Here is a 24,121-nt window from a genome sequence, read left to right as displayed (position 1 = left end):
TAACCACACCGGCACCCTGACCTCAGACTTCCAGACTCCACGACTGTAAGAAGTAAGTTTCGGTTGTCAACAAAGCACCCGGTCTGTGCTACCTTGCTATGGCCACCCCAGCAAACGAAATAGAAATTGATAGATCAATTTCATTGCCCCAGCCTATGACCTACTTTAATTCGCACAACTGATTTAGATCTACTGATCCATTAGAGGCAAACTTCAGGGGAGGTTTTGCTATGTCATGGTTACCGTAATTCTATACCCCTATATAGACACACAGGTTGATAAAAAATTAATTCATTCAAATCTCAATATTTGGAGATCAAAAGGTAGCTGTATGATTATATTACATACCAAATATGACACCTTTTTACCCAATCGAGCTTCTGGGCTTTGCTGATTTAGACTTAAGATGAAATGACAGACCTGCACCCGTATAAGGATAGGCAGGAAGAAAACGTGACTGTGGGGAGTGGGGCCCCAGAGACTACTCAGGACTTGAAACTAGCCTTTCAGTAAGAAATCCCCTGTTCTAAGCATGGCACGTGTGTTAAGAAGAAGGCATGCTCCATTACTTCAGGAAGCTAAAAGTTAAATGGCTTAATTTACACACTTTTTAAACCTAATTAATGACAACAAGTAAGTGTGGATCTGGTGCAGGAAGAACCGACTCCGTAGACCAATTTGACATAAATGAACAGTGTTGATTCGTTAAACCCCCGTGGCATGTCATGCAGTGTTCCAGGCACCGTGACGCGGGTTTTGTGGGACCAGTGCCCTGTGTCGTCTTCTGGCGTGGAGCTACTGCCCTCAAGTTCGGACGCAACACTGGAACACCAACCTGCCGGGTCTCGGGGGGGGGGGGGGGGGGCGGGAGTTGGCATTGGACCCTCCAACTTCGCTCGTCACTCAAGGCCAAGCCGACAGAACAAAACTCAGCTCCATTGTGTTGTCCGGGTCACCTCCTGGGCTGTGCTACCTCTCAGAGCCTCACGCCACAGTGACAGTGCCGGGGATATGGCAGAGAGCGTCACCAGGGGCTCACACCCTTTGTTTTTAGAGGTTGGGAGGAACAAGAGGTAGACAGAAGGGTGCTGGCTTCTACAAGTACGCACGGTCCTGTAGATGGCCTGCCTTTGTGCGTGTGTGTGTGTGTGTGTTGCGATCCCTCCCAGTATAGCAAAGGACTCATTTCCCCTTGATCTGGCATTCTGGGTACTGTGTTATTAATGATCCTCCCTGGACGTGTGCCCTGAACAGGAGAGGGAGAGGATTTTATCTCCAAAGCCACTGCGGAGAGAGGGCACCCACTCGATCTTGGGCACCGGCGACTGGTAATTCAGAGTCCATCCAAATATGCCTGGTGGTGGGTCACCGTGAAGTTTCTCTGAGGCCGCCCCTGATGCACGTGTGTAGATCACTGGCTAAGCCACCACTGGGTCCATTTATTTTTTTTTCTTATTTTCTCTTCCCAATTGTTTTTATGTCTTCATTCTATTTTCATCTATCATTTAAGTTTTGTTTACATTTGTCTTGTTTATAAAATATGTTCCTAAAATTCAGTGATGTGAACTAGAAAACTCCTTCAAAATCCAGGTAAAACGGTCACCTCGTTCAAGACACATCCTGAATTGTGCTTCTTTTAAAAGACGAAAGTGAGGAGTACTCGGAATCCTTGTGTTGCCAGTTTGAGTGTAAAATGGTGCAGCCTCTATGGAAAACAATATGGCGGGTCCTCAAAAAGTTAAACATAGAATCACCACATAATCCAGTAATCCCGCTTTAGGTATATGCCCCCAAAGAATCGAAAGCAGGAATTCAAACAGCTATGTGTACACCCATGTTCATAGCAGATTTATTCACGGTAGCCAAAGATGGAAGCAACCCAAATCTCCATCTGCAGATGAATGGACCAACAAAATGGTCTCTCCTTTCAGCGGAAAGTTATTCAGTCTTAAAAAGGAAGGCTATTTTTACACAAGCTGCAGCATGGGTGAACTATGAAGGCATTATGCTTGGTGAAGAAGCCAGTCATAAAAGGACAAACACTTGAAATAATTCATTGTAGGAGGTACCTAAAATTGTCAAGTTCATGATGACAGAAGGTAGAATGGGGGCTGCCGGGGTGGAGGGGAAAGGAGACGTGGGGAGCTGTTGTTTAAAGGGTACGGACTTTCAGTTTTGTAAGATGAACAGGTTCTGGAGAAGGTTGATGGTGATGGTTGCCTGACTCTACGCTTGGAAAGGTAAGTTTTATATTATGTGTATTTTACCATAATTTGGAAAAGGCACAAATTGGAAGCCGACTGAGGGGGTTGTTTGATCGATGAGACTCCCGGTGCAGTTGGTACGCAGATGTTTGTGTGGCTGTCAGAGACGAGCAAATACCACGGTTGGATCTAGCGGAAGCATGTAGTCCTCTGAGCGCTCTTCACATCAAGCAAGCAAAGTAAAAAGGGCAATATTTTTTTTTTCTTTCAGTTACTTAAAAATAGAGAAGTGAATCTAGGTCGATGCTCTTGATAGCTCTGTTTACTTTCCATCTCCAAGAATTCCTTCCTGTTCTGGGAAAAACTAACGAATGTTTTGCACGCATTTCCATGCTTTCTGAGGTGAGGAATGTGATTGATGATGGCCAGAATGGAAACTGCCGAGTCCTTAGAAAAGGTATGTTTTTAAACTAAACCCCATCACCCCAAGTCCTTTTCCTCAGACTCTCTGATATGCAGACATAACGAAATTATCCAGCCAGAAATTGTCAAGGGCATCATATGTGGAGCTTGGCGGTTCTTTCACACCCCACCCCATGTCATGATTTCTATGTTCACACCCTTCAGTGACAGAGAACATTGACCATGATTCAACCCCAGCATGTTCTTTTCATAAAAATTAAAATCTCCAGACCACTTCAAGGAACTTGAAGTCAGAGTTTCCATGCCAGGGCTTCGGAAAAAAGTATTTGGTGACCAAATATTTTGTGGCCTGTGGTCCAAATCTTACTCACAAGCCCTAAGAGCTATTTTCATCTCATTTTATTGATCCAAGTGTGAATACTGGATGATAGAACAGGCACGGAGTACGAACTGCTTCTGAACCACGGAAACGTCCTCGGGCTGCTTGGCCAAAATGCACGGTGCCCAGAATTTTGGAACCATCTCCTTTCTGTTGAGTTCTTTAAAATTGGGAGTTCAAAGGAGCTTCTAATGGGAAGTAAAGCAGAGGGCCAGCCTGGAGAAAAATGGCCAGCTCCAGTCTGGGAAGAGTTCAGGCAGGGCCCCTTGAGAAGGAGTTAATGGGCCCACTGGTTTCATGCTGGCTGCCCTGAGCATAGGACGGGGTAAGCAAGGTCAAGTGGGAGCAAGGAAGGCAGCCTCCACAGGCAAGAATGTTGAACATGAGCTGTTTTTCCTCTCGCCCGTGTAGACATTTGTGAACTCAGAGTCTCTTGATTTCATTAAAGTGGCCTGTTAAAGCACCCCAAGGGACGGAACAGTTCACTGAAATGACCACCGTTCATTCATCCCGGTCACCCAAGAGAAAGGGCAGAATGGCAGAAACATTAAGAAACTGGGTTTCAGTCTCTGCCTTGTATGATCGTGGGACTGTTAGCAAGTTCCTGGACTTCTCCAAGGCCAAGTTTCTTGATCTATAAAGTGGGGACTGTCTAGCTGTCAAGCTCTTTGTGGGGGTGCAATGAGGTCAGGGAGGGAGCACACAGTGGAACAGCTGGTGTGTGGGAAGGTGTGTCCGGGTGTTCTTTCTGCTGCTGTGGGCCCCGGGCAAGCCACCTGTCCTTCAGGCAGCTGGCATTTACAGGGCCTGCTGTGCACCTTGCACCCCGGGGAGTGCTGAGCCGTGCATCCCTGGAAGACAGGTGATCCTGGACTCCACAGACCGAAGAAAGAAAGACGATGTCTATTGAAAGATGTGTCGTGATGAGTTACATCAGCATTCAGAGAGGACTTGGAGTGGCCCCTTCAAGTGCAGCTGGATTTGGGGGGAGCCTCTGAGCGAGCGTGGAAGCCCCACCAGTCTGCCAAGCCTGTTCCTTCCTGGCCTCATGCCTACAGGCCTCATCCAGACACATCAGAGCAGCTTCAACATGAGGACAAATAGGGTCCTCTTTAGGATGAAGACCCCTGATTTAGGAGGTGAGGACAATGAGGCCTGAGAACAATTGTTTCTTGGCTTGACATTGGGCCACTGCCGGAGCAGAACGGTGGGAGGGAACCCAGGCTGGTGGCTAATTTGTTGCCAAAGGTACGATGCTCAAAGACTGTGATCTTGTTTCTTCTGTTCCTTGTGTTTTGCTCGCTGTGTATGTCCATGAATTCGAGTTGAATAAAAATTTGTTCCCAGAAAGATGACTGACTTTCTTCTTATGCCCCGCCTCCTATGTGGTGTGGGTCCTTGTGTAGCATCGAGTTACATTCAGTGGGATTGTCTCCCCCACTCCAGCGCAGAGCATGTATGCTGCTGGGCCTGATCCAGACTCCAGAGAAGCACAGATGGGAAGACGGGGGGCTGGACACACGAGGAACGGAGCCAGTCAGGGGGCAGGCAGGAAGCAGACAGCACTCCGAAGGAGGGCAATTTGCAGTGAGTTTAATAAAGGGCCTATTTTTAAAGGGATGTCCAGAAGGGACAGTGAAGTTCCTCTGGGCCAGCAGCAGGGGAAAGCGCTGACCACCCCAGGACTTGGGGGCAAGAGGGAAGAAGTGATCACCAGCACCCAGAGAGAGAGCGTTAGTGGCAGAGAAGGCCACCTGGCAGGAGCCAGGGCTTTCCATAAAGAAATACAGAATGAACAACAGCAACCTGGCAGGGAGAAGGAAATAAACACCACAATTTCACTCTCTCTGATGTCCTGCCAGGGCTCCCCATTGGCCAAACCCAACTGGCAGCCAGGTTTATGGAGTCCATTGATTCAGTCCACAAAGGCTGGCCTTCCGGATACAGACCAGGCCGGGGATCGGGGGAGGTGGGGATCTGGATGGGGAAACGGAAAAGATTCAGCCTAGAAAGCTACACATTCTTTTTGCATGACCACGGTGCATGTATTCATATTAAGAACTTGCCTCAAGTAGTATTTATAATGGAATAGAATTCAGTTAATGGGCCGTCTTCACATCCGGTAAAGAACAAACGAGGAGATGTTCCTGAAATTCTGTAATTTTTCCTGTTGGCTTCCATGAAAATGTATATGAAGATAATGCATATGCATTCTTTAAAATCGGGTTTTATTACATAAATAACGAATATTCATTGTTAAAGAAAGGAAACCAGAAAAAAATTTTAAGAATAAAATAAATTACCTGCAAACTTATCATCCAAGGATGACAGTTTTAGGATCTTCCTGCGAATCCTTCCGGTCGTGCTTGTGCACACGGGGGCAAGTGTTTTTATGCAACAGCACAGGACTGTGCTCGTGTCCATTTTTATCTCCAGCTTTCCCCACGTCATGTAAGTGGCGAGCATGTTCTGTGCTACTGGCCATGCGGCCCCTATCAGAAGCTGGCTCATGATTTACTTAGACATTCCCTGTTATTGAATATACTAGATGCCCGGTTTAAGCTCTCTCCCATTTTTTTTTTGCTGTTGTTATTACACAGCAACGAGAGTATGTGCCACCTTGAAAAAGATGATTCTGGACTTCCGAGGTAGAGAAATGCACAGGTTTTAAATACATCTTCAAGGTACACAAAGCAAGCAAGCATTGGCCTCTCGCTCGTGGATTGTGGCCACGTTATTTTTGCACACGGATTAAAATGGGTGTCCTACCAAGAATCCTGGAATCTCTGTTTTCAGCGATTTTCTGACACACAGTAAGAGAGGTGACACTGGAAGGCCCACGTCCCCCTGGAGGCCTTTAGGAGCCGCATGGCGTGGTGCACAGGGCTGCCCACTGCCCCGCAGGACAAATAAGCAGATGTGGGCCCATCACAAAGCAACAGGTGAGCAGGTCATTGACCCGGAAGACCGAACACTACCTTTCTATTCACCCCTGTGCTTGACCTTCACTGTCGCTCTTAAAGCAGGGCTGCTGGGACGGGGCCAGTTTCTGCACACGATTACCAGCAACCGTGGGCACCCCCAAAACCCAAGGGGTAGGCACCTTTGGAATGATCCCACAGACCCCCCTTCCAGCCACCGCTCATCAGTCTCCCTGCTTCTGTTTAAGGAGGCTGTCCTCTTGGCAAAGATTTAGAAACAATTTATGTTTGCTGGGGGGAGAGAGGAAGAGAACTAGAACCAAAATAGAACAGTTAGCACAAAAATTTTTTCCTACCAAGTGTTGTCTGACATTGGGTTATCTGGAATCCATCTACTCCCAAAAGAATTGTAAAAATGTTAGGGGGTCAGGAGGTGGGAGTTCAATTGGGGAACTTTTGCAAGTCTGATCCGAGCCAAGAGAACCTGCCTGCAGTACGACAGAGGGGCAGAACACAGCAAGGGGAGACTTAATACGAGGTCCTGTGCGGAGTTCAGAGAGCACATCTCAGACGTGCTCCGGGGGTCGCATGAAGTCCTTCAGCCAGCCCATGCAGCCACCTAGGTGAGTCTTAGGGATTCATGAGGAAATAAGCCTCGAGCCCGGCATTCCGGGCCTTAGGGTCTGGTTGACCTGTAGTCTCCACCACCATATAAACGAAGACATGCTTCGTTGATACATCAGAGAGGCCACAGAAAATTATGTTCGGTGTTCAGAAGGGGCCCAAAAGAGGGCGCAAAGGGTCATGCCCACTGGCACCTGGGCCAGGCCCTCCCTTGCGGATGATCCGCCATCCCAGCCTTGGAAGGCTAGTGAGAACGGTGATGAGCATAGACTGTCTGCTGAGCATTTCCACGTGCCCTCTGTGCTCACCCCAGCCAGGGTCCTGGGCGGCCAGCTAGGAGCCCAGGGCGTGCGGCCGAAGGAGGCGTTCGCCCCCGGCTCGCACAAGGGCAAGGCACCCCTCACTGCTGCCCGGCGTGCCCCCCGCAGTCCTGCTAACACTGCCTTCAGACAGCCACCTGTCGGTTAGGTTATAAAGCGGCTGCTCGGGGAGCTGGGTTAAGCGTCTGCCTTCGGCTCAGGTTGGTATCAAGCCCCGCATCAGGCTCTCTGCTCAGTGCGGAGCCTGCTTCTCCCTCTGTTGCCTTCCCTGCTTGGGCTTTCTCTCTCTCTGTCAAATAAATAACGAAATGAAAGAAATGAAATGAAATGAAATGAAATGAAATGAAATGAAATGAAATGAAATGAAATGAAATGAAATGAAATGAAATGCAGCTGCTCCCTTCGCACCAGTCTCCACGAGGAACCTGTAAGGTTGGGTTAGTGGCTCTAACAAGCAGAACTGCTATTGTCTCCTGGGACCTCTTCCTGCAGACCTGGGCTGCTGAGTCCGCCTTCCCCAGACAGGGCTGGGGTGCTGGCATGTCTTCCAGGCACGAAGGGAACATTCACGGCCTGCTGGGGGGACAGCAGCAGCTCCTAGCCAGAGGAGGACACCTGTGGCTCGCAGCCCAAATCCAGCCAGCAGGTGGTTTGCTTCTGCTGGCAGAGCATTTCTGAAAAATTGAGGCCACTATTTAAAAATGAGTTTTCACATAACACTCTGGATGTCCAGATTCTCCCGACACATGAGAAGGGCTGGCAACACTGGTCCCGCGTGTCTGCAAGGAAGACGCAGAAGGCAGGGGCAGTGGCCTGCCCCACCCCCAGCCGAGGTCTTCGCAGAGCTGTCCTGTGTACCGCATCTAAATAGTGTGGGCACACTTCGGCCCAGGGAGGGGGGTGCAGGCCCGAGGTCGAGGGCCAGAGGTGTCTGAAAGCCTCTTCCTTCTCCTACAGTCGCCTGCTCTGCAGCACAAGAGGAAGTGGGACAGTCTGCTCACCGCGGGGCGCTGGTCACAGAGGGCGTCTAGCCCAAACCAGGGAACCTAGATCCATCTGTGGAGGCAACCAAGAGCCATATGAGGATTATTTTTTTTTACAATTTTATTTATTTTTGTTTATTTGAGAGAGAAAGAGAGCGTAAGCGGCAGGGACAGAGGCAGAGAGAGAGGGAGAATCTCAAGCAGACTCCCCGCTGAGCACAGAGCCCGATGTGGGGATCGATCTCAGGACTCTGAGATCATGACCCGAGCCGAAACCAAGAGTCAGACGCCCACCTGACTGAGTCACCCAGGCGCCCCTTTCTGAGAGTTTTAAACAGAGGAATGAATGACAGACTCTGATGGAAGCTGTATGGGATGGCTGGGGTAACCGGACCACCTTTCTGTCGTCCAGCATTTCTGTGTCTTCCTGCGGGGTTCCGCACTGCCCCTCCGGGGTCGGCAGAGCGCACCAGCACGGCGGTGCAGTAGTGAGATGCCTCCTCTCCTTCTTCTCCAGCTCCCCTTCTCCTCCATGTTCTCAGCTGATCGCCCTGGTTCTTATTTCACTGAGAAAAGAGAAGCCACTGAGAAGGGGGAGACACCGCGTCTGCCCACCACCTGCCTCTTGACCATGGTTGCTGGAGAGACACCGTGCTCTATTCCCAGCCAGCCCCTCGTGTGGTGCGCCGAGCCCCAGCCCCTCTGTCCTACGCCAGGACTTCACCCTGCATTCTCCCCCTCTCTGGAATCATCCTATCTTTCCTTTCTACTGGTTCTTCCCACCAGTATGCTTACTCTATCGTGGGCTTAAATATAAAAATAAATAAACGCATCAGAAAGTCTCCCTTCACTATTTTTCTACTCCCCTTGATGGTAGAACTCCTCAAGAGGATTGACTCTACCCACCTCCTCACTTCCTCACCTGCCAGTTTGACTAGATTGTCATCAGTACATTTCTACCGGGACCCCTTTGTCAAGGTCACAATGCCCTCCACTTTGCTATGTTCCACGCCTTGTCCTTTGTCCTCATCTCTGTAGCACTAGACACCCCGATCCATCCCTCCACTGGAAATGCCTCCTTTGGGGCTCCTGGGTGGCTCAGTCGTTAGGCGTCTGCCTTCGGCTCAGGGCGTGATCCCAGCGTTCTGGGATCGAGACCCGCATCAGGCTCCTCTGCTGGGAGCCTGCTTCTTCCTCTCCCACTCCCCCTGCTTGTGTTCCCTCTCTCACTGGCTGTCTCTCTCTCTGTCAAATAAATAAATAAAATCTTTAAAAAAAAAAGTGTATTGTAAAAAAAGAAACAAGAAATGCCTCCTTTGCTTGGCTTTATGGGCACCCTGCTTTCCTGCTTTCCTTCTTCTTCACTCCGTCACTCCATCCACATACACACCACTCTTTCAGTTCTATGATTTTTTTTCTTGGGGTTTGTTCTCTCAATTAAGCTTTGAAGTCCATGGAGACGGGGACGGATCTGGGCCATTTTCTTCCCTCTTCTGAGCATTCAGATGAGTGCCTGGCACTCAAGAAAGATTCACTGAAAGAAAGAAAGAGCAAATGGGTCATCGTTCCTGCAGTGCCCCACGAGCACAGATGTACGTCTGAGCGAGCACTTAACGAGTGCGTTCATTTCCCAAGACTGCTGTAACAAATAACCATAAATGTGCTTAAAAGGACAGAAGAGTAGTCTCACAGGTTTTTGAAATCAGTCCAACATCAAGACGCCAGCAGATCCACCCTCTTTCCAAGGCTCTAGGGGGGAATCATACCTTGGCTCCTCCAGCCTCTGGTGGCTCCTGGCCATCCTTCGCTTAGGAAAACACAAGTCCAGTCTTTGCCTCCACTGCCTTCTCCCATGGGTCCTACCGTGTCTCTCCTTCCTCTTATAAAGATACCAGTCACTGGCTTTGGAGCTGACCTTAAATCCGGGATCTCAGAATCCTTTACTAATAACATGTTTCTAAACCAGGCTACATTCTGCTAGACATGACTTTGAGGGGGACACTATCGCATAACTTTACATCTCCCTTGAAATTTAGATGGTCTGAGTACCCAAAACAGCTGCTAGAGATTCATCTACTCGAGCCCAGCAGGTTTCCAGTCCTTCAAGTCTTTCTTAGAAAGACAAGGTGCCTAAACTGGTGGAACAGACAGTGTAATGACATTTTTGATCCGTAAACACAAACATGTGAAAATGTATCTTCCTTTATTTTCTTAGATGTGATTTTAAATTTTGACCTTGAGCTTCCCTTCCACCTAACGAAGACGATATAGGGGGTCATGTCCAGGTAAGTTCAGGTCTTCTCCTCAGTAATCTTAGCTCGAAATACTCTGAGTTAGAACTCCCATACCCAGCCTGATCCCTCCCGCATCTGCTCTCATCCAGAGTCCTAGTGGGCTCTGCGCAAAGGGTCTCTGAGGTCTTGTCTGCACCCCCGGGATATCTCTCAGGACTGAGTGCGAGGGCTCCCTGACCACAGACCCACGGATCTACTGGCAGTCTGTCTCCTGCGACAACTTACCAAGGACTCTGCACCAGCATCTAACCTCCTTGTCCCCTCTCCTCTCTGGTCCTTCCTTCACTTCTTCTAGACCTGGGGAGTAGAGAGGGTTGTGTGGATAGGAGACAGGCTAGTTCTGCCTGATTGCACTGTGCACAGATTTTCCTTTGTCAAACCTGGATGGAGATCATTTTGGTTTGGTTTGGTTTTCATTTTTTAACTGAAAATTAAGAATTGTCTTTCTTTGACCTAGGCTTCCATCATGCCTGCTTTTCTGAGATAGTGACTCATGTTTGGCAGTCTGTCTGTGTGAAGCAAAGGCCCTGGGGCATGAGTGAGGAAGTTCCCTAAAGCAAAGGTGGGGACCCAAATCTTGGTGCCAGGACATCCCCTTACATTATGCCATCCACACAAGCAAGAAGAGATTGCCTGTGAGACTAGACCCAAATATTCTTCATTCACAGCACCTTCAGAATCCCAGAAGTCATTTCATGGTGGCTCTAGGCCAGAGAAATACTCAACAGTCTGTTAATTAAGTAGTTTGGTTAAAAAAACTTGATAAGTATTCATGCCCTAAAAGCACAGTAGCCATTTGAGAAAAAAAGAATACTTACATATTGAAAGAAAAAATAATTTTTATTTCATTCTTTAATAAACACAATTTCTTATTATTTAGCTGTGTGTCAGTTGGGCACTGAACAACTTTTCAAACATCAGAATCAGATTGGACACCATCTGTTATGCACTGTGTCCCCAAAACTCATGCGTTAAAACCCTACCCCCCAATACGTCTATATTTGGAGACAGGACCTTTAAAGAGGTAAAATTAAATGAGGTCATATGAGTAAGGTCCCAATTCACTAGGACTGGTGTCCTTATGATAAGAAGACACCAAGGATGTGTGTACACAGAGAAAAGTTCACGGGAGGACAGAAAGAAGATCGTGTCAGAGAAGAAAAACCTTTCTTCTACCCTCTTTGGTTGGGTGATTAGGGCTTGCAAATTAAACGAGCAAAAGACAGATTAACAGGAAAAAAGTTACACAATTTTTATTAATATTTACATTCAGAGAAGAGTTCATCTTAACAAAAGAAGGGGCATTTTGGCTTCAAGGGGTGATAAATAGCAGGGAAGCGACCAAGAAATACATGGGAGAGCTGATGGAAGATAAGGGTCATGTTAACAAGATCTGTTTCATGAAAACCCATGTTCGGGGGACTCTTCATCTCTGATGTTAAGAGCGCCCTTCCCTCCTAGCGGGCATCGGAGGGAACACTTTCACAAAGGGAAACGCATGCCGTGCTTTTTGGGAATAAAGGAGGGCAGACCACTCTTCCTGCATCTGCTCACTCTCAAGGGCCTTCAGCTTAAACTAGACCATGTTCAAAGTGGCATATTTGGGGGTGACCTATCCTGATCCCCTTCAACAGTCACCTGCAAGCCAAGGAGAGAGGCCCCAGGAGAAGTCAATCTCGCTGACTTCCAGAATACTGAGACCATAGATTTCCGCTGGTTAAGCCACCCAAACGATGGAATTGTATTACAGTAGCCTTTGCAAACTAATACACCATCGTTTGCTTCCTTTCTTTTATTATTTTATTGCAGTGACTTTGACGAAGAACGGAACTCCGTGTGGCACTAGAACTACCCATGTCCTTGAGCTAGCTGTCCGCGTGGGCTGGGCCAGGTGTCAAGCCTTCAGTCTCCCCCAGGAGAAGCGGGACGAGCCCACGGGCCCTGTGAGGCTGCTGCAGGACACCTGGGCATGTCATCCAGGGTTTGGGAACCAGGCCTTCAGACCAGACAACTTCGGTCTTTCTCCTTCAAGAGGCACAGTGAGATAGGTTGCCCATTTCCTTCTTACACGTATTCAACCTTCCTACTCTGTTCTTTTGACTAATAATGTTTCTTCTACAGAGTATTATAAAACTGTGGGATGTTCAGTATTTTCTATCAACCTATAGGCCAAACACAGGTGTACCAATTCAATAGCATTGAGAAAGAGAATGCAAATCTTATGAACCCCAAAAGAGGAGTAATGGACTGGTTGAGACTGGAGCCGTGAAGGACAGACAGGCGTGGAAGGCGGCGTGTGGCTTTTATTTTCCTCCGCTTACTTCCTGGAAACCCAGGAGAAAATGAGGAAATGCAGTGGAATAAGAACGTGAAGTTTCAGGGCATTGCTGAAGTTATAAAAGTAGAATGGGATGGGTACTTATTTAAAAATAAGGATTTTTTAGGGGCGCCTGGGTGGCACAGCGGTTAAGCGTCTGCCTTCGGCTCAGGGCGTGATCCCGGCGATCTGGGATCGAGCCCCACATCAGGCTCCTCCGCTATGAGCCTGCTTCTTCCTCTCTCACTCCCCCTGCTTGTGTTCCCTCTCTCGCTGGCTGTCTCTATCTCTGTCGAATAAATAAATAAAATCTTTAAAAAAAAATAATAAAAAAAATAAAAATAAAAATAAGGATTTTTTAAACAGAGAAGGGCAGGAAAGATGGGGGAGACGTCGCGGAGCCGGGTCCCTCCCCCGCACTATGGAGAGTGAAGATACAGTCTAAGTCTGATAGATCACCACACAGAGGCTTAAACAGGTGCTTTCTCGTCGTTCTAGAAGAACAACAGGCAGGTAAACACGTCTCTCCCTGGGGAGGGCTGTTGCGCGTAAAGCAGGGATTCAAGCAAAACCAAGATACCTTGACTTTTTCTTTATTAGCGGTCTATTTTATTGGATTTTTTTAATGAGTTGCCCTTATTGCTTTCATGATTAAAGTCTTGTTTTCTAAGAAGAAACTGTTCACCAAATGTTAAGTGGAAAGAAGAGGATCTAAAACAGAATACAGTTGCCTTTGAACAGCACTGCACAAGTGTTGGTTGGAAATGCACAAGCTCCAGTGTGCACAGATTTTTTCCAGTAAATACAGTGCAGTACTGTAAATGCATTTGCTCTTCCTTATGATTTACCTTAAATTTTTTCTTTCCTCTAGCCTACTTTATTGTAAGAATAAAATGTACAACACGTATTACGTACAAAATATGTGCTAATTGACTATGTTATCAGTAAGGCTTCTAGTCACCAGTAGGCTGTTAGTAGGTAAGTTTTGGGAGTCAAAAATTATTTCTTTTAAAGATTTTATTTATTTATTTGACAGAGAAAGAGCACATGCAGGGGGAACAGCAGGCAGAGGGAGAAGCAGGCTCCCCACTGAACAGAGAGCCCAGCGGGGCTTGATCTCAGGACCCCGGGATCATGACCTGAGCCCAAGGCAGATGCTCAACCAACGGAGCCCCCCAGGCGGCCCTAGGAGTCAAAGTTCTATGTGGATTTTTTACTCCATTGGGATTCAGCACCCCTAATGTCCTGAGTCACTCAGCAACCAACTGTACTGTACAGTATGATTCAGTGTACTTCATGTATCTAATTATAACATGCTGCAAAAAATATTTGAAAGACATAAAACACACTGCTAATAATGGCTAATTCTGGATGGGGAGAACATTGGTATTTTTAATTTCTGAAAGTAAAATCAGAAAAAATATCACTTTTAGAATCAGAAAAAAAATTATCCCAAGAGCTGGTGCCAGAATTTCCCTCAGAGAAAGAAATTTTCAGTAGTATATGAGATTTTTAATTAGGGTTTTTAATTTTAATTCCAATATAGTTCACATACAGTGCTATATTAGTTTCAGGTGTACAATGTAGTGATTCAACAGTTCTATACGTGACTCAGTGCTTGTCGTGATAAGCGCACTCCTTAATCCCCATCCCTATTTCACCCACCCCCTCGACCTCCCCCCCAGTGACCATCGGTTAGGTCTCTATAGTTCTCGGATGGGAGTAATGGGTGATAACAGAGCCGAGGCGTGGATACGTGGCTATCTGCCAACACCCATGCCCTGGTCCCAGAGGCAAGTCAAAGCCCTGAATGACTGCTTTCCCATAAACTGCTTTTCTACCAAATTCCTAGACAATATGGTCCCCACTGTCGTCTTTGTGTCAGAGTCTGAAATCACCCCTGACTAGAAAGACAGGAGTCATGGACGGTCTCCATGAGTGATGGGAGGGAAATCGATGTGTGTAGTTTGATACTCAGAGTGCAGGTGTAGCTGTGACAGGTGGGATGGGAGGTGTTGCTTCTAGTTCACAAGAAAAGCCCTAGTTCGAGACTCTTTTGACCAAGGAGTCTCCAGAGGATCCTGTAAGTTCTCACGCCATGAGGGTGGAGGAGGCTAGGAGTCGCTGGGGGGTGGGCATGCGTGGCTTGATCAACTGCACAAAATCAAAGCTATGTGTGCAAGAAACCCTGCCAGCTAGGTGCCCGGGGAGCTCTGGGATGTATTGGAGGCAGCTAACTTTCTGTCCCTGTTGTTTGTGTCTCTTTGGAAGCTTCTCAGACCGAATTCATGACTGAGTTTACAGCCTTTAAGAGAGCGTCCAGGGATGGCAAACTGCTATGCTTCAAGCAGCCAGGCAGATGCATGAATATGCAAAGCGGACTGCTGAAGGCAATCCAGGACAGTGGGCTGCCGCTGAGCTGGACAGATAGACCTACAGAAACCATGTGCGGCAGGACTCAGCCCTCCAGCCGCAGAGAGGCAGCCCTGGAGGAGACTCCAAGACCCGTCTGATCAATTCAGATCACGAAGTCACTGGAGAATCATGCCAGCACTGGAGCATTGGCTCCAGCAGTGCTCATCAAGGTTTCCAGACAAAACCTTGGGCAGAATACTAGCTCCACCAAATCAGGTTACATCCGTCAGCATTTTGCTCAATTGTTTGCTCAACTTTTCCCCCTACTCCCCCCCTCCTACATTTTTCTTTTCAGTTTAAGCAAAACAGACCTTGACTTTCTTGTTTCTGGAATGTTACAGAAAACAGCTTACTCGGAAAAGCTTACTTTCCATAAATACACTGCTTTCCAAACGAGCGAGGATGATAATTGGAAAGCTGCAGACATTCCTAATTTGTTTTTCTTTGTTTGCTTGACTTTCTCAGGGAAGTGCTCATCCAATGCACACGTTCTTTTCAGATCTGCACATCAGTTATAGAGAATTGAGCACAATTCTGTAAGCCAAAGGAGTTTGCAATCCACGATCCTTCCAGAACCCACCAACAAAGGAAGGAGGAAAAATTATTATTCACATAAAGAACATGGAGTTGATGACACTCAGGATTAAAATTCCTCTTTTTGGTTATGCCTAAATACGACAAAACAAAAGATTAAAGCAGGAAAAATGACTTATCTTGAAACCTCACCTACCCATCTACAATGTGTTAGCACAGCTGGAGAACAGAAAGTTTCCAGAACAAAGAACTACTTGATAGAATTCACCAGTGAAGGCATCAGGTCCTGGGCTTTTCTTGGTTGGTAAGTTTTTGATTACTGAGTCAACCAATAATTGATTTCATTCAGTCATTGATCCCTATACTAGTTACAGGTCTGTTCTGACTTTGTACTTCTTTATGATTCAGTCTTGGTAGGTTTTATGTTTTTGGAAATTTATCCATTTCTTCTAGCTTTCCAATTTGTTGGCATATAATTGTTCATAGTATCTTTTAGGATCCTCTTTATCACCAATCCTTCATAAACTCTTCCAAAAAATTAAAGAGAAGGAAACATTTCCAAACTCATTTTATGAGGCCAGCATTACCCTGATACCAAAGCCAGAGACAAAGATGCCGCAAGAAAACTCCAGGCCAATATCTCTGATGAATACAGATGCAAAACCCCCCAACAAAATACTAGCAAATCTAATTCAAGAATACATTAAAAGGATCATACCCCATGACGAAGGGTTCTCCCTGGGATGCAAGAATGGTTCAATATGTGAAAATCAATTAATGTGATACAGCACGATAAGAGAAGAAGGATAAAAACACACATGATCATTTTAATACATGCAAAAAAGTCACTTGATAAAATTCAATACATCTTTAGATAAAAACGCTCAACAAACTAGAAATAGAAGGGAATTAACTCAATAAAATAAAGACATATATAAAAAGTCTAATAACATCACTTAATGTTAGAGAAAAACTGAAAGCTTGTCCTCTAAAATCAGGAATAAGGCAGGGATAGCCACTCTCACCACGTCTATTTGACATAGTACTAGAAGTCCCAGCCAGAGCAACTAGACAAGAAAAAGAATCAAAAGGCACTCAAATCAGAAAAAAAGAATTAAAATGTCCCTGTTTGCAGACATGATGTTGTATATAGAAAACCCTAAAGACTCCGTTCTAAAAAAACTGCTAGAAGTAATAAAAAAAATTCAGTGAAGTTGCAGGATACAAAATCAACATATAAAAATCCATTGTTTTGCGATACAGGTGGTCCCCGACTGACAGTCCTTCAATTTATGATTTTCAACTTTATGATGATGTGAAAGTGCTATGCATTCAGTAAAACTGTACTTTGAATTTTGAGTTTTGATCTTTTGCCAAGCTACTGATATGTGCTATGATCCTGTCTCACGAGGCTGGGCGGCAGCAGCCGGCCGGAGCTCCCAGCCAGCCCCACTGCCACAAGGGTAAATGATCGATACACTTACAACCATTCTGTATCCAGACAACTCTTCTGTTTTTCACCTTCAGTACACTATTAAGTAAATTACATGAGATATTCCACACTTTATTATAAAATAGACTTTGTATGAGATGATTTTTCCCATGTGGGCTAACGGAAGTGTTCTGAGTACATTTAAGGTAGGCTAGATGAAGCTATGATGTTCAGCAGTGTAAGTGTATTAAAGGTGTATCAAGGGCATCAGGTGTATCAAGTGCACTTTGACTTACGACTTGACTACATTTCGACTTATTGGGACATAATTGTAAGTCAAGGAAGAGCTGCATACTAACAATGAACTATCTGAAAAGGAAATTAGGAAAACTACTCCATTTAAAAGAGCACTAAAAAAAAGAATAAAATATCTAGGAATAAACTTAACTGAGAAAATAAAAGACTTGTATACCAAAAACTATAAAACATTGATGAAAGAAACTAAGCAAGACACAAATAAATGGAAAGACATCATATTTTCACGGATTCCAATCCATGACTTAATATTATTAAAATGTCCACATTATTCAAAGCAACCTATAGATTTAATGCAACCCCTATTGAAAGCACAACAGCATTTTTTAAATAGAAAAACACAATTCAAAAATTTGTTTGAAACTACAAAAGATGATGAATAGCCAAATCAGCCTGGAGAAAGAAAACAAAGCTAGGGGCATCATAATTTCTGATTTCAAACTAGTTTACAAAGCTAAAGTAATCAAAAAAGTGTGGCACTGACATAAAAACAGATGTATAGATTGATGGAGCATAACTTAGAGCCCAGAAATAAACCCATGAATATATGGTCAACTAATATTTGACAAGGGAGCCAAGAGCACTCAATGGGGGAAAGGTAGTCTCCTCGATAAATGATGTTGGGAAAACTGGATATTCACATGCAGAAGGAAATTGGACCCCTATCTTAAACCACGCACAAAAATGAACTCATAATGGCTTAAAGACTTAAACACAAGATTTTAAATTGTGAAACTCCTAGAAGAAAACATAAAGAAAAGGCTCCTTGGGCTATATCAAACTAAAAGTTTTCTGTACGGCGAAGGAAATCTACAATGTGAAAAGGCAACCTATGGAATGGGAGAAAATATTTACAAATCATTGTTAAAAAAAAAAAAACACAAAATTTGGGCACCTGGGTGGCTCAGTCCTTAAAAGTCTCTGCCTTCGGCTCAAGTCATGATCCCAGGGTCCTGGGATCAAGCCCCGAATCGGGCTCCCTTCTCAGCGGGAGGCCTGCTTCTCCCTCTCCCACTTCCCCTGCTTGTGTTCCCTCTCTCCCTGTGTCTCTCTGTCAAATAAATAAAATCTTAAAAAAAAAAAAAACACCAAATTTAACCAAGTAAATTTGAAGATCTTACCAGTTTTATTAAGATTCATGAATCAGGCAGCATCCCATCTAGAAAGCAGGAGGGAGCTCCAAGAAGCTGTACACAATGGAAGGTTTTTAAAAGAAAAGAGGAGTCAGAGAAAAGGAATTTATTAGCAAGGAATGCATTGTTTCAGGCAAGGTTGCCTTCCTAAGGAGAATGGAAGGGGTCTTTTGGGTAATCGCCATCTAGTGTTGACCAGGAAATTCCAGTTTGGCTGGTTAGAGATTATGACGTTCCTGGCAGGCTAGGCTGGGGGTGGGGGGGGTTGAAGTTGTAGTTATGTTAAGTAGTAAGTCTTGGTTTACCTGCCATGGGGCCTTAACATAAAGGACACTCTTTGGGGCCTCTGGTTTTTCTTTTTAACATGATACATCTGATAAGGGGCAAATTTCCAAAATATAAAAGAACTGCAATTCAAAAGTAAACAAACAAAATAAGCCAATTAAAAAAATAGGCCACAGAGGAGCACCTGGATGGCTCAGTCTGTTAAGCAACCGACTCTTGGTTTCAGCTCACGTCGTGATCGCAGGGTGGTGAGATAGAGCCCACGTCAGGTTCTGTGCTGAGCGTGGAGCCTGATTAAGATTCTTTCTCTTCCTCTCTCTCTGCCCCTACTCCCCCCACTCTCTCTCTCTCTCTCTCTTCCAAAAATAAAAGGGCCACAGTCTTAAATAGATGCTTTTTCCAAAGAAGATACACAAATAGACAACAGGTATATGAAAAAGCAATTAATGTCACTAATCATGAAGGAAACACAAATCAAAACCACAATGAGATATCACCTCACATCTGTCAAGGTGGCTATTACTTTAAAAAGAGAGAGAGAGAAGTGTTGGCAAGAAATGTGGAGAAATCGGAATCCTCGTACACTGTTGGTAGATACAGCTACCAAGGAAAACAGCATGGAGGATCCTCAAATAAAAAACAGAACTACCATATGCCTCAGCATTCTACGTCTCACTATTTGTTCAAAAGAACTGAGATCAGGATCTCGAAGAAATATTAGCACTCCTCTCACCATTGTAATACTGTTCACAATAGCCAACGTGTGGACACAACCTTAATGTTCACCAGTAGATGGACGGATAAAGAAACTGTGCGATATACGTACAACAGAATATTATTCAGCCGTAACAAATAAGGGAATCCTGCCATATGTGACAACATAGACGAACCTTGGGGACTCTATACTAAGTGAAATAAGCCAGTTACAGAAATACAAATACTGCATGATTCTGCTTATATGAAGGAGCTAAAATAGTCAACTTCACAGAACCAGTGAGTGGAATGGTGGTTGCCAGGGGTGGGGGAGGAGACGTTACTTATAAGCAGGCATAAAGCTTCAGTCAAGCAAGAGGACTAAGCTCTAGAATCTTCTGTACAACATTGTCCCTATAAGGCAACAAAACTGCATCGTACACGTAAAAATTTGTTAAGAGGGAGGGTGTCGTGTTACACATTCTTACCACAATGAAATGAAAAATTAAAAAAACAATACCAAACTGAACACCCGGCTTAGCATGGTAAGGTGTGCGGTTTGATTCCAAACAGGTAAAGCCTCACTTCTCGGCGGGTTAGCTGGCGTTGCCATCCTGGATTGCAGAGCACACGGAAGCGGCCCTTCCCGCGCTGCTCGAAGCCTCCGACGCGCTGCCCGACCCTTTCTGCAGAGACAGGTTTTCAAAAGAGAGAACTAAGATGTTTTCATCTTGTCGTCGTTTTGCTTTCATCTCATCTTCCTCTACATCCTGCCAGCCCGAAGAGCTTCAACACCCATGAATTTCTTCACGACAGAAGACAAATGTTGGCTCCTTGCTCAAAGTCTCGCTGATTCCCGCCCCAAATAGAATAGTAATTTGGGATGCCTCTTTCCTTATGATTTTTTAGGACAAAACTAGATGATGATGAAGGCACAGGGTAAACTATCATGCATTTTAAGAGTACGTGTGTCATAATAGGTAGCTATCACTTGTTAAATTGCTGCCCTGTTTTTTGACACAGTACAAAACCCAGATGTAAGAAAACAAGGGTGTGTGGAGAAAGGGGGACCTGTTGGGTTAGCTCTTTATCGTACCCTTAGGTAGAAAAGGGCACAATTTCCTTTATCTTTTTGAATTTTTCTTTGAGAAGGAGCCTCATCTTCTTGCCAAGTTAATGGTTGGGGAGTTTAATAGAATTTTCCTGACACATTTCATTTTGTGGCTACCTTGTAAATCAGTAAGAGATAGCTCTGGTCCCACTTCCTCCTGGCTGTGTGTCTTTCATTTCTTTTTCTTATTCCCTCAGTTCCCTCCCTCTGTTCTCTCCCCATCCTCTCCTCTCACACTCCTGCTTCCTCCCCTACATCCTTTTTTTGCGCTCCCCCTTCCTCATCTCCTCTCCCTTCCTTAGACCTTAAGGTCACAGTGCCCCTCCTGATGGTGGGGGTCCAGCCCAAAATGATTGCTAACCTCTTCTCACCACCCACCCCTCACCACCCTGGGTGACGTGTCCGTTCTCTGTGCCTCTGTTAAAATGTCTTCGCTGCAGTACCAATGAGTCAGTCAATGCCAAGGTCACATCCTGTGTGTCTGGAGAGTTTCACTGCTGAATTTGTGTTGCCTTAAAACGTTCCATGTTTTCATAAATTACACTGATCCAGCAACATAAAGTGAGTTAGAGATTAAGGCCTCTGGTTTTATATAGGTAAGAGGTTCGGTTCAAGGGGAAGTTGACAAATATGGTAACATCTTGATTTTGTCAAATGTCACCAATTATTTTTCAACTATTTCTGTTCAGCAAAACCAAATCTCTCCCTTCCTGGACTTTCTAATTCATGTGTATCTTAGGTGAAACATAACCTCTATGTTTCTACTGCATTTGCACTTAATATAGCCAACTGTGTTTTTTTTTTAATGTCCAAGAACACTTTCAGAGATTTTAATAAGACTCTTTTAAAAGTCTTTCCTCCTCTCGGGCCCCCAAACAGGAAATCGTATTTTACTAAGGGTGAACAAATACCATCTCCAAAGTTCAAGTGTGGCTTCAGCCAAGCACCCAGCATGATGGAAGAGGCTTCTGACTTTGACAAAATGTGCTCTGTTCCCTCTGGTTCAAAAGTGTGCATATGTGAAATTCCCAAACAAGTTTATAATTATCTAGGTTATTATACATATAAACATAATCATATCTTATATATACATAATATATACACATATATGGCCTATAAATAATTGTATACATAATTATGTACATTATAATCAACTCTCTACACACAAATATATTGTATATATTAAATGATCAATATATTATACATAATAATATATATTGCTTGATGGGGACCACTCCCTTGGATCTTGCATGCTGGGAGGTTCAATACTCTCCGTGCCTAACGATTCCACAATTCTGTTGACATGTTACTATTGCTCAAGACCTAGGTACCTAAAAACTCAAATTAACAACTTTCCTGCATAGATATACCGATCTGTGTCAAAAACCGTCAACCATCTTTTCACTTTTCGTGGTATCTCTGGAGAATATAAAAAGCATGGCTAAGAAAAAGCAATGGATCATCAAATACACAGACCTTCAGACACTCCCTGCAGCCTTCCATCAGGCCTGTCTCCTAATGTCCCTTCGCTCCCTTAAATAACGGAAAGTTTTGTGCATCTAATCAAGTGGAGGTGGTAGTTACCACGTTCTCCAAGGCTCGCGTCGAATCTTTACCCTTCTTTAACAATCCAGCTGACTGGCTAGCTCCTTCCTGCACAGCTCATCTCTGAGCCAGGACAGGATACAGGGTCCTCAATTCAACCCCGCTGGACGATTCTGGGGTCCTCCAGCAAGTGTATTCTCCTGCCAGAAACCTTGGCTGGCAGGTTCGTGGAAAGTGATTCTGGTCAAAACACTCCCTTTTTATGTGTGCCAACAACACACTTAGGAAAGGGGTCACACTTAATTCCTTGAGCGTTCCTTTGTACTCTGGAAGTGTGTGTGCTTAGACACACATACACACACACACACATGCATGCACACACACACACACACAAAGGTACACGCACACACATACAGCACACAGAACGTTTTCTATCCATTCCCACGTGTCCATGAACCCAACATGCCTTTCATTCCATCCCACAAAAGGGCCAAAAGCTGACTTTAAAATGTTAGCACAATTATTCCAATCTTAAGAAAGAGGAATGTCACTGTGTGACCTGGGGCTCAGGGCTATCCCCAGGTAGTTTGAATTTTGTAATCCCAGGGAGGATTTTGTTCTCCAGTCCTCCAAGAATCTAATTCTTGTCCTCTTATCTCCCCTTTCTGGTATGGTGAGCAGCCAGATCTCTGTCCTCTGAAGCAGTTATCAAAAAGCACAGGCGAGGCAAAGGCTGGAGAGGAGTGGTATTTGTTCAAGGATTCCAAGGAAAATCATTCACACCGATGATTTTATTGACATTTGTTTCCTCAAAGTCCTGAAAGCCTTTCCCTGGAGCTTGGCAACTCCCCGCCTCCTGTGTGTCTTGCCCATGATGCTGCCCTGAAGATATACACCCTCGTTGGAAATGGCAAGAATGGAAATATAGGAAGAGGGTAAATGGCCCTTATGGCAGGTGTCTGAAGATAGGAAAATAAAAATCAAGTGAAGAAATGCAACACATTTTTGTATGTTGATTTTGTATCTTGCAGCTTGACTGAACTTCTTTTTAGTTCTAACAGATTTTTGATGGAGACTTTAGGATTTTCTCTAAGATCGTGGCATCTGCAAACAGAGACAATTTTATTTCTTCCTCTCCAACTCAGATGTCTTATTTGTCTTGCCTAATTGGTCTGGCTAGGACTTCCTAACCTATGTTGAGTTTCTATACTCAAATTCTCTGAGAAAGAGCCTGGGTGGCTCAGTCGTTAGGCGTCTGCCTTTGGATCAGGGCGTGATCCCGGCGTTGTGGGATCGAGCCCCTCATCAGACTCCTCTGCTAGGAGCCTGCTTCTTCCTCTCCACTCCCCCTGCTTGTGTTCCCTCTCTCGCGGGCTGTCTCTCTCTCTGTCAAATAAATAAAATCTTTCAAAAAAAAGAAAAAAGAAATGGGATAAGCGCTATATCTCATTTTTTAAAAAATTCTCTGAGAAAGAAATAAAACAATCCCATTTACAACAGCATCGAAAACAATAAAATAATTCAGAATAACTTTAACCAATGAAATGAAAGATCAATATACTGAGAACTTTATGACTTTGATGAAAGAAATTGAGGACAGAAATAAATGGAAAGGTATCCTGTGGTCATGGATAGAAAGAATTGGTGTTGTTAAAATATCCATACTACCCAAAGCTTTCTATAAGTTCAATCCAATCCCTATCAAAATACTTAAGGCATTTTTTATAGAAATAGAAAAAACAATTGTACAATTAGTATGAAACCACAAAACATCCCCGAAGAGCCAAAGGAATCATGAGAAAAAAAGCTAGAGGCATCACGCTTCCTGGTTTTAAATTATATTACAAAGTGAAAGTAATCAAAACAGTAGGGTACTGGCATAAAAACAGTCACAGACCAATGAAACAGAACCAAGAGCCTCAAAGTAAAACCATGTATCTACAGTCAGCTAACATGACAAAGGGAGCCATGAACACTCAATGGGGAAAGAGTAGTCTCTTCAATAAATGGTGTGCGGAAAACTGGATATTTTCATGCAGAAGAATGAAATGGGACCCCTATCTTGTACCACTTACAAAAATTAACTTATAATGGCTTTAAGGAAATGAAATCATTATCTCAAATTGATATCTGTACCCTCATGTTCATTGCAGCATTATTCACAATAGCCAACACATGGAAACAACCTGAGTG

Source organism: Ursus maritimus, unplaced genomic scaffold (genome assembly GCF_017311325.1).
Source record: "Ursus maritimus isolate PB19 unplaced genomic scaffold, ASM1731132v1 scaffold_6, whole genome shotgun sequence".
Classification (NCBI taxonomy): Eukaryota; Metazoa; Chordata; class Mammalia; order Carnivora; family Ursidae; genus Ursus; species Ursus maritimus.
Note: the sequence above shows the minus strand (reverse complement) of the source record.